The 15,265-nt window shown below is 46.8% G+C and overlaps 1 non-coding gene across 6 annotated transcripts; it reads left to right on the forward strand.

Annotated features, from left to right (window-relative positions):
- Positions 1–2,765: 2,765 nt before the first annotated feature.
- On the forward strand, positions 2,766–14,016 carry LOC112981881 (uncharacterized). 6 transcript variants are annotated; one of them, XR_010390019.1, is made up of 5 exons: positions 2,766–2,827; positions 3,562–3,757; positions 9,532–9,595; positions 10,296–10,372; positions 13,844–14,016. It is a non-coding gene; the product is annotated as an uncharacterized LOC112981881 (transcript). The 6 variants fall into 6 exon arrangements; XR_010390021.1 differs by having other exon boundaries at positions 2,787–2,827; positions 3,566–3,757; XR_010390017.1 differs by lacking the exon at positions 2,766–2,827 and adding an exon at positions 2,861–2,971.
- The last annotated feature ends 1,249 nt before the right edge of the window (positions 14,017–15,265 follow it).

Raw genomic sequence — 15,265 nt, forward strand, 5'->3', positions numbered from 1 at the left:
ATTTCATAGACCACCTAGTCTATGTCTCATGCTCATCACTTCAAATGAATGCTCCTCGTTTAAAAAGAATGAATGCTTTGCATGAGCCAAATGTAATAAGCTGTCTTGCATATTGCACAGCTAATTAAATATTAAATATATTTTGGTACCCAGAAATAAGTACTGGCTTGGAATTCTGATCACATGCATCTCCCTTGTCTAAATTCTCTATACCTTCCTGTTTTATACTTTAATACTAGTGTTCAGGCTACACAGTTTGTTGCTGGGTTGTGACATGAGGAAGCAAGCGATGCAGAGGTGATGTACAGTTAGTTATGTGTTTGGATTTAATTAGGTGATCAAAGCAGGTGCAACCAATCTACTTGTAATTGATCACGTTTACAGGAAGATAGCTTCTGAAATATTTGCCCCACATCTCAAAGTTACTCAGTATGAGTTACATTTCCTTCAAAACCACAGTTGGAAGTGGAACGTTGCATTAGAATTCAGACTAGATTAAAAAAGGACAAAGTAACTCTAAACCACTAAAAAGATGGTCATAATTTCATTATGAAATTCTTATTTGAGACAGTTTGTGTATAGTTTAAAATAGAGTAAAACCATCTTAATGTTTTAAGGCAAGGAAAGCATACCTCTCCAGTACTCTGTCTTGTTTTACTTTTTAAACTTTGATTTATGTCATTTGCTTCTCCACTCACCCAAGGGCAAACTAAAATAATAATAAAAAATTTGACTGAAATACATACAGGTCACCAGGTCCTGAGCCAAAGCTGCTTGAAATCAGAGGATATAGTGTCACTGGCTTTAATAGGCTTTAGGTCAAGCTCCTGAAGCCTGCTCCTGCAAACACTTGCAGATGTGCTTAACTCTCAGTGGGATTATTCATGACTTAAAAATTTACCCCATAAAAATCAAGTGTGCGAACAACTGGAACCTGCATTTTCATTTGAGGTTTACATTCTCTGTGAATTGCTGCTTTGATGAAGTTAGTAGTAAAAGGGCTCTGATGTTAAGCTTTCACCTTCTGGTTTTACCTTGAGCTGTGATCTCTGTCTACGGCAGAGCCATGTGCCAGTGAATATCAGTTCAGTCTGAAACAGCAGCGTGGTTCCCATTAACACTCATGTGAAATGATGCTGCAAATGCAGCTCACATCAAAAGCAGTATACAGCAGTTGTCAGCTAAACGCTTTCTCCAGGCCCTGAAGGCAGCAATTAGTAAAATACGATTTCTTTATTCACGTTTGCGATGGAGTGTTTGCAAGTAATGAGTGTAATATTACATGCTGTTGTCAAATCCTCACAAAAACTTCAAGTAATGATCATTTAAAGATTGGCATAAACAAACTGCTTTCTTTCTTGCGTTGGTTTAAATGTGCCAGCTTTGCTGCCTTATTGCTTCTTCCAGCACTGCTGTGTTCCCGTCCTGCCCCCCAGCTGCTTGGGCTTGAGGGGGCTTTTGATTTGAGTCGGGGAGGGGGCAGTGGAGGCGGCATTTTTCCTGCAGCGCGCTGACTGCTGCCCGTCCCGCGTCTGGACAGCCTCGTCTCCACCTGCCAGCGGGGCTGCAGGGAACCAACCGCGAGGCGGAAGCTACATTTATAATACCATTTTTCTTGACTACTATTACGAGTGTAATGTTTTCTTTGGATTTGGGAACATTTCAATAAATCCCTGGGCTGGCCGATGCCTAACTGGAAGTACCTTGGAAACAATGAAGCTATTGTTAGGGCTGAGAGACACAATACCTCATGCTGCCTAAATACAGAGGAAGAATTTTAACCATGGGTCAACTCAGGCATTTAGACCAAGTGCTATCTCCACTAAGGTGATGAGTGTGGTGCTGAACCCCAGAGCTTTTAGGTTGTTGTGGTAAAAGAAACCAGGGCTCAGCATTCACCAGAGCGACCTAAACCCGATGCGAACCATCGCCGGGAACAGGAGGCCCCGGCAGGTGCCCGGCAGCTTCCCACCCGGGCCGGGGGTGAGCTCCGTGACAGCCCCCCGGAGCGGATGCATGCTTGTGCAGCCAGCAATAACTTTGCTGTTAATACTCTCCAAAATGTAAGGATGCTTTACCTGAGGTTTCAGCTCACGGCCTGTCTCTGTTGAAATATATTTTTCATTCTCAGTGTCATTTTTATTCTAAATCTTTGTAATTTGGTCGCCTCTTTTCATCCCGCAAGCTTTCTTTTGAGGAGGAGGTTTCTTTCTGCAGGTTCTGTTAACTTACAGTTTTCTGTGATTGTACATTATTCGGTGCTGTCTGACAGGGTAAATAGGAGAATTAGCTTGCAGGCCTCAGCCCCAGTGTTGGCCGTACACTTGTCTTCACTTACTTTAGTGTTCAGCAGTACTTACTCTTTCAGCAGTCTGTGGCGTTTTAACGTTTTATGAAAAGGCTTAGTCTAGCATGCCATTTTTGTAACTGTGAGCTTTTATGATAGCTCTTTCATAACTGTCTTTTAAAAATGCTTCTGTTAATTCAAAACAAGACGACGACAACGACAGGGGCTTGTATTAGGGGATTGTATTGTGCACTTTCTTACTTGCAGGCCCCGTCCCGGTGCTACGGTGTGGCAGGCGCTAGGCGAACCCACGCCTTCCCCCGGCCCGCGCCGCGGAGAGGGGAGCAGCCGCGAGCAAGGCGCAGGCGGCGCGGCGCAGCCGCCCGAGCCCCCCGCGGGGCGCCGCTCGGTCCCGCCGCCCCTGCCGCGGCGCGGGGGGCCGGGGCCCGCTCGGGGGCGGCGCTCCCCGCTGCGGCCCCGGCGCCGCCCGCGGCGGCGGCAGCTCCTGGCGGCGGCGGCTCGCGGCGGGCGGGGCGGCAGGTGCGGCGGCGCTGCGGGCGGCCGCCGGGGCGGCGGGCGGAGAGGCTCCGCCGCGCCGGGCGACCGGGCCGGGCCGGGGCTGCGGCGGCGGCAGGGCGCGGCTGCTCCCCCCGGCGCGGGGCTGCCCGCCGCCGCCGCCGCCCGGTGAGCGCTGTGGGCGGCGGGGCTCCACCGGCGGCGGGCGGTGCCGCCCTGGCCCAGCCCGGGCCGGAGCCGGGGCTGTGGCGGGGCCGGGTGGCCCCGGCGCGGAGCGGAGCGGCCGCGGCGCTTGGGAGGAGCTGCCCGGAGCAGCGTGAGCGGCGGCCGGGCCGGGCCGGGCCGGGGGTCCCCGCGCCGCGGCACCTGTGGGCACGCCCCGCAGCTGCCCTCCGGCGGTGGCCGCAGAGCTGCCCGGGCCGGGAGCGGCCCCCGCCCCGCCGTCACCCCGGGACCGGGCCGGGGGCGCCGGGGCCGGCGCGGGTCTGGCTGCGGCGGCGGGAGCGGGGCGGCTCCCGGCGCTGCGGGAGCGGGGAGCGGCGCCCGGCGCGCGGAGCCGCCGCGGGCGGGATCTCGCCCTGCGCAGCGGCCGGGGAGCGGGAGCGGGGCCGCGCCGGGGGCTGCTGCGGGAGCATCTCGCCCTGTCTTCGGCAGCCTGGCGGGGCGCGCGGCGCTCGGGTGCTCCTCTAGGCAGCTCTTCAGAATTAGCATCGGAATATATTTTTACGCTGTCTTCGTGTTTTGTCGTTTACAAAAAGAAAGGAACCTGAGGAGCGCGGCGTCCGTGGAGCAAGGCCTCGATGCTACGGCTGCTCTCGGGGGAAGAGCTGCCCGCCCTCCCGGCCCGACCGGCCCCGGGAGCTTCGGCTTCGTGGACCGAGGCCCCCCGCCGCACCTGCCTGTGGGATCACGCCTGAAACATGCTGGCTGCCCTCGCCCGCCCCCCCGGCGCTGGTATGTCAGGTGCGGGGTCCGCCCCGCCGTGCCCCTGTCGTGCGCGAAGCGAAGCGCCCGCGGCGCTGCCGCTCTGGCTCTCCCGCGGCCCGGGGCGCCCCCGGCGCGTTTCCCCGCGGGGCCGGGGCCGGGGCCGGGGCCGGGGCCGGGGCCGGGGCCGGGGCCGGGCTGCGCTGCGCTGCCCTCCCCTCCCCTCCCCTCCCCGCGCCGCGCTTGTGCCGTGGGAGAAGGCGGGAACCGCGGGGCGCTGAGGTGGGGTTTGCCGGGGCGGACAGCCGGGAAGCCTTATTCCTCCTGCCTCCCTCCTTGGGGGCTGGGGGGCTGTTAACTGCAAAGGCCTTTTCAAAACTGCTTTTCAGAGGCGTTGCTTCGGTTGGGCACTAGTGCGACAGTCTGAAAGCAGGTGATACTGTATGAAACTGCTGGCAGCTGAATCTGCACAGAGTTTTGGTAAACTTCGAAGTCATAAATACAAGTTTCTTCTAGGGGAGTTTGCATGTGTGCGTCTGCTTTTCCATTTCATTTTTTTCTTCTAAATTTGGAAATGATCAGAAGGTGACCAGGGAGTCAGTTATTAGCGTGAATACTATCAAACACACTAAGTAGCCATGCTGAAAAAATGGGGAGCCCTCCTCCCCCCACAGTCTTTCCAAGATTACTTGGCTGTGGATTGCAAGAATATTATCTTCCTTTCAAATGTATCGTTCCTTTCCACACACATATGTTTAGAAGAAACACCACTGATTTGCATGGAAGTTTAGCAGTTGAGCCCACCACTACCATTGGAGTAACCTTTCTTTTAAAAAAACCTTGCTAGTATTTCCACACTAAGCCTGAGCGCATTCGGGGCTCACAGCAGGACAGGGGCCTTTACCCTGCAGCGGAGCTGTGCACGTGTGTGATGTGAGGGGAAAGTGAAATGGCGTGATTTGTCCTATGGAAATATTTCTGCCAGGAGAAAGACATGAGACGAGCATATCTGTTAGCTGAGACAGTGAAAACGTTTCTTCTCTGCCTGTGTCCTGCCATGAGTAACTTTTAAAAGCTTTGTCGCAAGCCGGTAAAGGGAAGGCTACTGTCTGTAGTCTACCACATTTTAAAGTTTCTAAATTTCTACTAAAATTTGTTAGTATAAGTTAAGCAAGTTAAGATCATTACTGTGCCAAAAATCAAAACAAGGGTAACATTTTAAACATTTAAAAACACTTCATACTTTTTCATAGCTCAGAAAGTAGGAGTCTAAATTAGAGCTCTAAATATAATAAATAAAATGAAAAAGAAAAGAAAAATATAGGGATTTATACTATATCTTAATGAAGTGGCATTTTTTTAACCTCCAAATATATACAAATTAGGTTTCTTCTGCACACAGTGATCTGCTAAGGTAATTCTTTAAGAGTGGTTTTGGTTTGTATCTGTCCCAGAAGGAGCTGGGTAGGCGGTCGCACTGCTCGCGCTTCGCAGGACGGCGTGGTTTTTGTGGGGCTGTGCAGCCCGGCTGGCACGCCCCTGCCTGGCTTCTCTTCTGCTGCGGTGCAGAGGCTGTAACTGCCCATGTGGAAACTGGCAGCTCGTAATGACATTCAAGAAAACAGGTCCTTGCCGGGGGAGAGCCGTGAGGCGGCTGCTGGAAGGGTTTCCCAGCTCTCCGCCCCCGGCCTGGCCTGGCGGCCTGGTCCGTAACTGCTGGCTCCGGTCTCCTGCTGCCGGGCTCGTTTCCGTTTCTCTCGTAATGTCGGTGCGACTTTAAAACGCGGTGCTGTGTTTGCTTGCCCAGTTCTGTGCGACACTTGGAAAAAAGGGTCTTATGTTGCATTCATACTTCTGATTCTCATCTTTACAATTGGCTTCTGTATAGGGAGATTAAGGAACAAAATGCGGCTGTGTGCGGCTTCTCTGCTCTTCTTTTCTGGTTGATCATATGCACATTGTTTCCGTCTCCCTTCTTTTGACTCTGTTTTGCTTGTGTTAATCTAATGGGGTTTTTGCCTTCCTGAGGCTATCATAAAGCAAAGCAGGATACATTATGCCTTGTGATTTGCAGCGCCATATGTTCATAGTTGATTTTTCTGGCAGTTTCCGGCATATTGATCCACTGTTTCACCTCTTCTCACTCTTATTTGTCAGTTCTTACTGGCAGACTCGCCAGGTTACCCAGACCCCTTAAGGAGGGGCTTTCTTGCTTATGAAGACTTTTGCATCCCTATGTAGTGTCTACACAAGTCTGTCTTTGGTTGACACCTGTGGAGGACAGTAGTGTGCTTTATAAACAAGGGTAGATCCTAAGTTTTGGTCTAAGTGTAAGCAGCTAGGTGTTTTAATGTGTTTCTGGATGCAGGCTGTTGAAGGTATGCTGTAACTCCATAGCTGAATTATTGGGATGGAAGTTCTGTGCTGTATCTAGGAAAATACTGATTTCTACTTTAGTTCAGGTAAGTTCGATATCAAAAAGTGTCACAGCACTGTCATATACCACCAAACTGCTGTGTTTGCACCCAGTGCTGTGCTTTAAAATGGACAGACTTCTCTGGGTCTGGGACTCAGCCAGTATCTCTGATAGACATTGCTGGTGCGTACTGTGTGCGTAGCTGCTCAGGGTGGGACCCTGCAGCTCGGCGGAGGTGGCCCCAGAAGGACTGAGCCGTGGCTGCCCGGCACACTCCCGGTCCCTCACGCACACGTTTGCCTGGAGCTTTGCCCTGACCTTAGCTGTTCCTAGGAGCGTAATGCTCAAGATAAGCAGCAAGTGGCATCCTGAGGAAAATGTTTGCAGGAGTCTTCTCTAGGTTATAGATTAGCAGATAGACTGATAATTGAAATAAAGAAATGTGGACTTTGCTGAACGATGTATTGAACCAGTAGCTTTCCATGTTATGCAGTATAAGGAAAAAGCTAAACACCTTATGTCCATTTGTCATCTTTTGTCCCTGTTCACTCACCAGTTTTGAGCGTTATTTGGGATTTGGGTCTGGGGTCTGAGAGTTTCAGATCTGCCCCCAGGACCATTAGCTTCTCTCCCTCTAAGCCAAGGACTGTCTCTGTAGTTGAGTGGCCTCCACTTTGGCCAAGCTTCCTGCAGATGATGTCTGAGCTGCTCTGCATCTGCTTGAGTTAGTCGTGGCCTTTCCTGTACGACCCGTCTCTGAGGCCTGACTGAGGAACCTCCACTGCTCCAGTCTTGCTCACTGGGAGAACTGGTTTTCATAAGCGTGAGGCATCCCATCATTGCTCGCCTGAGAGCAAGTTAAGTCAATGGCTTTCCATTGTCCCTGGTCTGGAAAAGAGACCGCCCAGATGACAAACGGCTGTGTACTTGTATTCTGAGGCATTGAGAAAAGCGTATCAGGCATTGAAAAATCAACCAGGATTAATAAGCTGTATGTATTTTCTCCAAATTCTGACAGGAGTAGTAGTATCTGCAGCTGCTTGTCCGAGCTAAGGAAAATGAGAGCAGGGCCTGTAAGACATTTTCAGCATCCTTTTCACTTCTTTCCTTCAGGCTGCTGTGCAGGCTGAATGCACTGCTGGTAAATTAAGCACTGTACTGAAGGGAGGATTTCAGGGCGGGTTGACTAGGATACAGTTTTACTTTCATAAATCATATAGCTACCAAGCACACAATGTTCTTTACTTTTAACAGGAGTTTTTCCTGGAGGAAATCTAACCGTGTGAGCACTGAGGACTGCACATACTGGTATTATTGCTTGTGTTAGAACTACAGGTGTTTTAACCTAAAGGTTCACCTTTGCTTGCTACAACAGCTGTCCTTTACTTTTCAAAAAGCCTTTGTAAATAAGCTAGAAGGTGAGAGCAAGAGAAAAGAAGCTCACTCTGTCCTTGTGTTGTTCCCAGTTAAGTGCCTCCCTCAGTTACAAACTGTCTCAGAAACCTGAAAAGTTGTATCAGTGCTAGCCGTGGGAAAAGGGAAAGTCTTTCCAATGCCGGCGTGTGCAGTGAGACGGAGAGCTGGGAAGCCTTCAGTTACACACGAATCCTGCGCAGCGGTGGTTTGTGTTTCCTGCATCCGTGGTTTGTGTTTCCTGCATCCAGCCCTGTCCCGTCTGCAGTTGTTACCTGTTGCTGGCAGGAGCAGAACAGCGGAGACGACGTCCCTGTGACAAGGGAGAGTTCCCATTTGCTCTTCCTTGCCTAAGTTGTTCCAGTGTATTTGGGCATTTCCATGATTGCCTGAGGTAGCTGGACCTTGGGAACCATGCTTGTCTTAGAATAAGCCTGGCTTTTTAAAACTTCCTCTTGCTGGGATTAGAAAGACACTTCATAGCACATACTACTCAAACGTGTCTGCTGCGCAGGGTCTGTAGACGGCGGGTGCTGCGAGAGGCAGAAACGTGGAGGCGCCCGGCTGGCGTGTTTTGGAGGCCCCTGCCTGGGGCTGCTCTGCACTGGCGAAGCCGCTCATGTCAGCGGTGGAGGCGGTGCCCTGCACTGGAGGAGCAGCGCGTTCCTTTACCGCTTATATGTCACTGCTTCGTTCAGAACTGCAGAAGATACGTGAGCATAGTACGATGTGTCCTCCTAAATAACGTCCCACCTTGTCAGGGAGAGGAGAGGCAGACCTGGGATGTTCTGGGTTTCCATCTCTCTCCACTGCATAACAGCGGACGTAAATATTTAATGCTGTTAGGTGCAGCTCAGAGGCCTGGGCGCCTAACGTGCTGTTAGGTGCAACTCTGCTGCTACATCAGTCGAGTCACCTGTGTTCCTACATGAATGGGTCTGAATGTCCTTGCAATGTGATCGTCTGGTGTGTTGTCCACCAAAGTTGAGAAATGTCTGCAGTCTCAGGGGAAATGTGGGAAAATTTTCTGTCCTTTTTATTTCTATATCAAATGCAGTCTTTTTAAGGAGAAAACAAATGACCCTAAGTTATTTCTCAAAGGCCAAGAAATTCTGTATCTTTAGCCATGCGCTTAACTAGTATGCATGATCACTTTTTAAATATCTCTGTAATGTATGTTTTGTAGGTAGCTTTGGAGGCCCAGTTGCTGAATTTTCCCAGTAGAAGTGGGGAGAATTTGTGCAGAACAGTTATAAAAGTTTTCTATCCCTGTTCTGCCTCATCAGTTTCTGTAACAAACTGTACACTTATCTTTCTCCATTAGCCCTTGAAAAACTATGCTGTTGCTCTTCTGGAGTAGTCCAAGAAAGCAAGCGATTATATGTGAAATGCGGTAGATAGGAAAGATTTAAAAAATGGCCATGTCAGCAAGAATACCTGGCTATGAGCTTGAATGTCTTTGTTACAGAAGAGTGGTAGTTGTTATTCCCATGCACTGTGATTGTCTGACCGTTCTTCCTAAGGGAGGTGCCTTATGTGGTGGATGATGAAGGTCCAGGTCTCAGCAGAAACTCTGAGAGGGAGAGGGGGAAATAGGAGAGAAGTGTTAAACTTAGGCAGAGGATGAGGAACTTCAGATCCTGGCGTAATACACTTCCTATATTCTTGCTGAAATAGTCCTTAACTGGGGAAGGAGGTCGCAATCCTACATACAGGACAGGGGCCATTTGCTCAAGCAGCGGATCCACTGTGTGCCTGGGGTTAGATTTTATACACAGATTGTTGCAGCCTGCCATTCAGTCTCATTTCTTAAGTGCTGCATCATCCTTCTAGTCCTGACGAAGTTAAACATTGTGGGTGAAGAGGCAAGCAGAAGTCTGCAGAGCTGGCACCACGGCATCAGCTAACTTTGTGATACTACGTAACTTCTACGTCATCATCAGTACTAAGTTTTATTTATTGGTTCCCTTTGCAGCGCCCCAGTCGTGAAGCTGTCTCTGCGCTGTCCTGGGGACAACTGGGACAATTTGTTATTACTGGTAAGTAGCATAGTGGTCTTCTCTCATGGAGACCAAGGGAAAAACTAAAAGCCTCGCTGGCTAGAGGAGGGCAACAAGGAGTCGAATGTGAGCTGAATAGTCTGGAGAGTGAGGAGCCCGGCTCCGTGACAGCAGCAACTATGCACTGTATTCAGTTGGGCAAAGCTACTCTAGGCTATTTTGAAAAGTAAGACTTATTTTTAGTCAGGTGACTGCTACAACAGAAAGTGTTACAGAAACATATATATTGTATATGTTGTATATATACAGTATATATTGAATTACAAGGAGATTTTTCAAAGGTCTTAGGGATGGAAACCATTTAAATTGTAGTGGGAACTTACTTGCCTTGATAGCTAGGTATTTTGAATGACAGGAAATCTCCTTCTTTCATGCCTGTCTTCGTCACATGAAGAAGTATTCCAGAGAGGACTACGAAACACATTCCGAAATTCCTTAGATGCTTAGCTAGTCTATTGACTAAATACAGCTCCTTAAGATTGCTTCACTGGTGGTTATGTTCTTTTTTGAATGGCTCACATTTATCCTTTTGTAATTATTTCTTATCGATGATTTTAATACTTTAAAAAGTCTTATTTATCTAAATAAAACTAAACTTTTGCTATTGATGCTTCTTTTCTGTATGTTATATAATACTGAATTGCAGGCATCTTTTTTACTATTGTTTTGTTTCTGTCAGTGATTAGAAATGCTCCTTGCTTGGAAGGAAACACTTAGCAAGTCTGGCAAAGAGACTGCTTAGCCCTTTCATGGAAGGTGAGTTCAGCTACATGGTATGACTCCTTTAATGTTTTCTCTCTTTGTGCCACCAGAGTACATATTTGTGTGTAGTAAATAATTCGATAAGTGAAACGCACCTGAACTTGCCCTCAGGAACCTCAAAGTCCAGGGATATGGAAAGGAATAAATTGTTTTGAGGATCCTTTTTGAAATAATGCACGGTTCATAGTATTGAAGTTAAGTATTTAAAAGCATATTGACTACAGTATACATCCAATGAAAGTGAGTATAACTGTGACCTTGTGAGTTTTAAGATGAACTAAATTAACATTTCACTTATTTTAAAATTGATCTTTAAAAAGAGACTCATACGTTAAGGTTTGTGATGGTACTGTTCTGTGCCCTGGTTAACGCTGTGGCAGAACAGATTACAGCACATTAACTTCTGCCCTGGGACAACCCTGAAAGCTCGTCATGTGAGGAACTACATTTGCAGAGGTTTTGGCCTGAGCCTTGAACCATCTGTGCCATGGTTTCTGTCACACAACTGGTAAGAGACTGGAACTTGGACACTGAACAAAACTGGCTCCCACCACACAATTTTGCCTTGAGTCATTACAGAATGAAACATTGTTTGCAGACTAAAATGAACAGATTTTTTTTCTCTGAGGATGTGGACTTTTGAGGAAAGCTAGAGATGTTAAAATCCCTGTTAGAACTTAGCACTCTGGCGATGAGAGTTACATGGAGAGGACTTTAACGATGTTTCATCACGAATGTGCAAGCAGTGCTTGTCAGAAAAACAGGAAACAGAAGATAGACGGCAATGTCATTTATGTGACAACAATTATTAAATCAGGTAGACAAACCATAAAACACGTACTGCACACCATAAATAATGGAATGAACAACAGTCAAAAATTTAAACTAGGGTTGTTAACTTTGCTTTTTAAGCTCAACTAGTAATCCGTTTGGAACAACTTAGTTGTCTTGCACACCTGGCTGTCTTGGGCATTTTCAGCCCTTGCTATCCTCTGTGCAGGACAGTTGCACAAACACTTGATTTAGCACAATTGAAAAGATGGAGAAAGAAAGGTGGGAACAGAGGCCAGTCCTGGAGAAGGAGACGCTGACCAGAGATTTCTCCACATCTGCTGCGGGACATATCTGTCCTCCCTGTACTCGCATCCACTCCTGCGTTGTGCTGCACGCTAACTCAGCTGCTGGTGTGCCCTAACAAAAGAGGAAAGGAAATCTCCAGTTGCAGGACAGAAACGTCTTAAAACAATGATAAAATACTGAACAAAACGGGTCCCCATTTAACAGACATCCTTTAAAAAGCACAAAAAAAGGGTAACGTACAGAAGAAGTTGGCTCCAAACGTAGATAAACAATCCAAATCAGTAGTGTTCAGTGGTTAGGGGAATCTGGGGTTTAAATCTGTAATACTTAAAGTTCTGGCTAAGTATAAAGAGGCCATAAGATCTAATCTAAAACTTTTAAGTGCCACCAGTAGTGTAATGACAAGGGATTAGACGGCACAGCTGCGTACGACGCGGTGAAGCGTGTGTGTTACCTTGACTGGATGAAGATTGCACCTTTCAGCTATCGGTGATGCTGGATTATATGCTAGTAGTGATTCTTTATCATATTAGATATTTTGAGCTACATATTTCTCCAGAACAGCAAGTGGAAATTATTTTTATTAATTTTTTATTGATGGTAAATATTGAAATTAGGTATGCACAAGACCTGTATAAAGGTATTATCCAGATACAAATTCTGAGTTGCTTCCAAAAAGTGAAAGCAGCACTCAATCTCCATGGCCACTGGCCTCTGAGCATGCTGTGGAAGCATTTTAAGTTTCATCAGTGCATGTAGTTGATGGACAGTACAAACCTTCGCAGGGTTATAATACATGGCTTCTTGTGCAGTTAAGGGAATCCTGTCTTGTTTAATAGCAAGTTCTTAAAATAAAAATCTCATTGATTGCTTCTCTCTTCTCTGTGCGGGGTAAAACTACAGAGGCCGGTAGCAAGGTTTATGTTACAGGCTTAGTCTTAAAAATGCACAAGCACATGGTGCAGCACGTGGTTATGGACAAAAGAAACTTATTGAACTTTATTAAAATAAATCACAAGAGTTTCTCTAAAATGCTCTGATAAAAGCTGAAGAAAGTTGTATGAAAACATCAGCACGGTGTTTCATGGTTTCAGACCGCCCTTAAGGTTGACCTCCTGCCAGGAACACCACCTCACTTCTGAGTGCGGGGACTCGTTTTACAAACTGTTTTCTGAGCAGGTAGTGAGGTTTTGATGCGTTAGCAGGAAGAGGCGAGAAGAATATCACCGTGAACCTGATTCTCCTGACTCAGCTGGCTGGGCTGGGGAAGCCCCAGCCTACCTGAGAAGCATCATGTGTCTGCCAGCGGGATTTTCTCTGTAAATATTTGCCTATGATCAGGTTACTGGATTGTAGCCCCTATTTCCCACAATATAAAAAACAAACAAACAAGGCTTAACATGTCTTACCATGATTATGTTTTTGAAAGGCTATTTACAAAAAAATGTTTAAATTTGGCTGACTTTAGCTCAAGGTCATTGGGTGAAGCTGTAGGGAACAGTTGGTTTCTGTGTAGCACAGGCTTTATTTTGGCTGGCTTTCTATTAACTCTGATACGTGGGTAAGCTCATGCCAAGCAAAATCAGGCATATCATGAGATTCTGCTTTGCCTGTATAGAGGGAGTAGCCTGAGAAACAGCTTTGCAGGCTAGAAAACAAAACCTAGAATTTGGGGGTGGCCACATCCGATGCTTGAGGAATTTGACAAAAGGACCGCTCCGGTGTTTAAAAAGAAAAATGAAAGCGATTTCTACTGGCAAGTTCTTGTGGACCAAGTCTGGAGGTTATGTCAGCATGTGCTTTGTACAGCACGTGTTCTTGGAACTGAACAAGTCACCTTGCCTTTTAAATAGCATTTCCCCACCCAAAGTGGCCCTTGTTTCTCATGAATACCTGCTAGCAACTGCATTTTCAAGCTTTCATGAGCAGCAGCAGAATGACACTGATAATTAGTGTCACTCCTGCCCAAAGGGTGCAGAACAGCCACAAGGGTCTTGTTAGCTTTTTTTCTTTCCTTTTTTCTTCTTTTTTCTTTTCTTAGCAGCAGCAGAACTGGAGTTAACTGGTATTTGTTTGCAGAGTCCAGGAAATAGAAGTCTGTCAGTCTGTTTGGAAGAAACTGATGGTTTTTCCTTAGACCTTTAAATTCTTAGATGTTTTACTAGCCTGTATCACATGTTGGGAATTGGACTCAAGGGCTGTTTGGTAAGTCAAGCTTTTCCTAATAATTGCAGTAGATGAATGTAACTGATAAAAACATTTTATGCACACCAAGCATAGCGGTATTAGAGTTGCCTCTTCTGTAGTGAATTTAGTTTTTCCTTTGAGCTCACTGAGAATGGTAAGCATCTTACACTGAGTTTATACGAAACGTTATTTTGACAGATTTCTTCAGATGCAAAGCAGCTCCAAGGGAGACGTTCTGTTCTTTCAGAATAACTGGACCCACTGGCAGGAAGCAGCTACGCTGAGCACCAAACAAGGAAACCACTTCCCAGTTATCAAAACATGCTGTTGAACTAAATTTTGCAGCTGCATTTTTTTTAAATGTACCATGGGATGCATCAAATCTAAAGATGCCTTTTCAGGTTCAAATGCTATCCAGGATGAGAGGATCGGGGAAGGTAATGAAGGATGCACCGGGGAAAAATCATCACTGATTGCAGTGAAGCTGGATGAGAAAGGTCCATCGAGCTCCACAGTGCTGGACTATGCGCACCGGCTCTCCTGGGAGATCCTTGATCAGGCCGTGAAGCAGTGGGCGGTGACTGAAAGCAAATACAGCGACATCCCCTTTATTGAAAGCGATGTGCCCTGAGCCCTGGCTGGCGAGGACCGTACTCACCGTGAGTGGCCCATCTGTTAAGCAGCCTGTGTTTGGTACTAGTGCACATAAAGTAAAACCAGCTATGATTTGAGCGTAATGCCACTATATGAATGTGTCTACAAGGGAGGCTGAAATAAAATGCCTTTTCATCTATATTACTAAGAAATTAATTGGCTTACAGTAGAATCTATAACTGTGTCATTTGTTATCAGCCGTATGTTGAGTATATTCTGTCTTTGTGTGTGCTGAGTGTGATCAGAATTTAGTGTTGAAAAAGAGGATGAGAAGGAAACAGCTGCCCTGCAGACGTACAAGCACTGCCACACTTTTGCAGAGGCTCCAGAGATGCTTAAGGGTAAAGCATGGATTATTTTTATGTATGGAAAAAAAATATATATGATCATCGTAAACGTACTTGGGTGTACATGAAAAGAGAACCGTATGCTTGGAAAATTTGTCTGTGTTCTGCTAAAGTGAAACAAGGGTCTCTGTGTAGCAAAGATAACTGCTGTCGTAAATCTTACTTTGATTCTAGACCTGACTAAATCTGTAAACTGCAAAATAGTGAAGGTACTACAAAGCATTTTATAAAACCAAGAAGTATTCAGGGAACCATATGGACTATGTTACTATTCAACTTCCATTCCTAAGCAAGCCAATGGGAAACATTACAATATTGATAAACAGTGCATTATAATTAAGTTAACAGATGTTCTGGCTTCTGAAAATGCACAAAGGCTATTCTGTACAATCCTGCAGTAAGAGCATTTAATTCCATCAGATCACCGTCTTCAGACCAAAGCTGGTGGGTTTTTTGAGTAGGGGGGGTCTTTTTTTTTTAACTGTAACCCAGATACGTGTGTAAAAGCTGCCTATACTGCTATACTGACTAGTGAAATGAACCTTCATGGGTGGACCGATGGTTTAGGGCCGTTTACTTCATAGGAACCATGGCTGCATTACACTGAAATTTCACTCTG

The sequence above is a fragment of the Dromaius novaehollandiae genome, chromosome 7 (genome assembly GCF_036370855.1).
Source record: "Dromaius novaehollandiae isolate bDroNov1 chromosome 7, bDroNov1.hap1, whole genome shotgun sequence".
NCBI lineage: Eukaryota > Metazoa > Chordata > Aves > Casuariiformes > Dromaiidae > Dromaius > Dromaius novaehollandiae.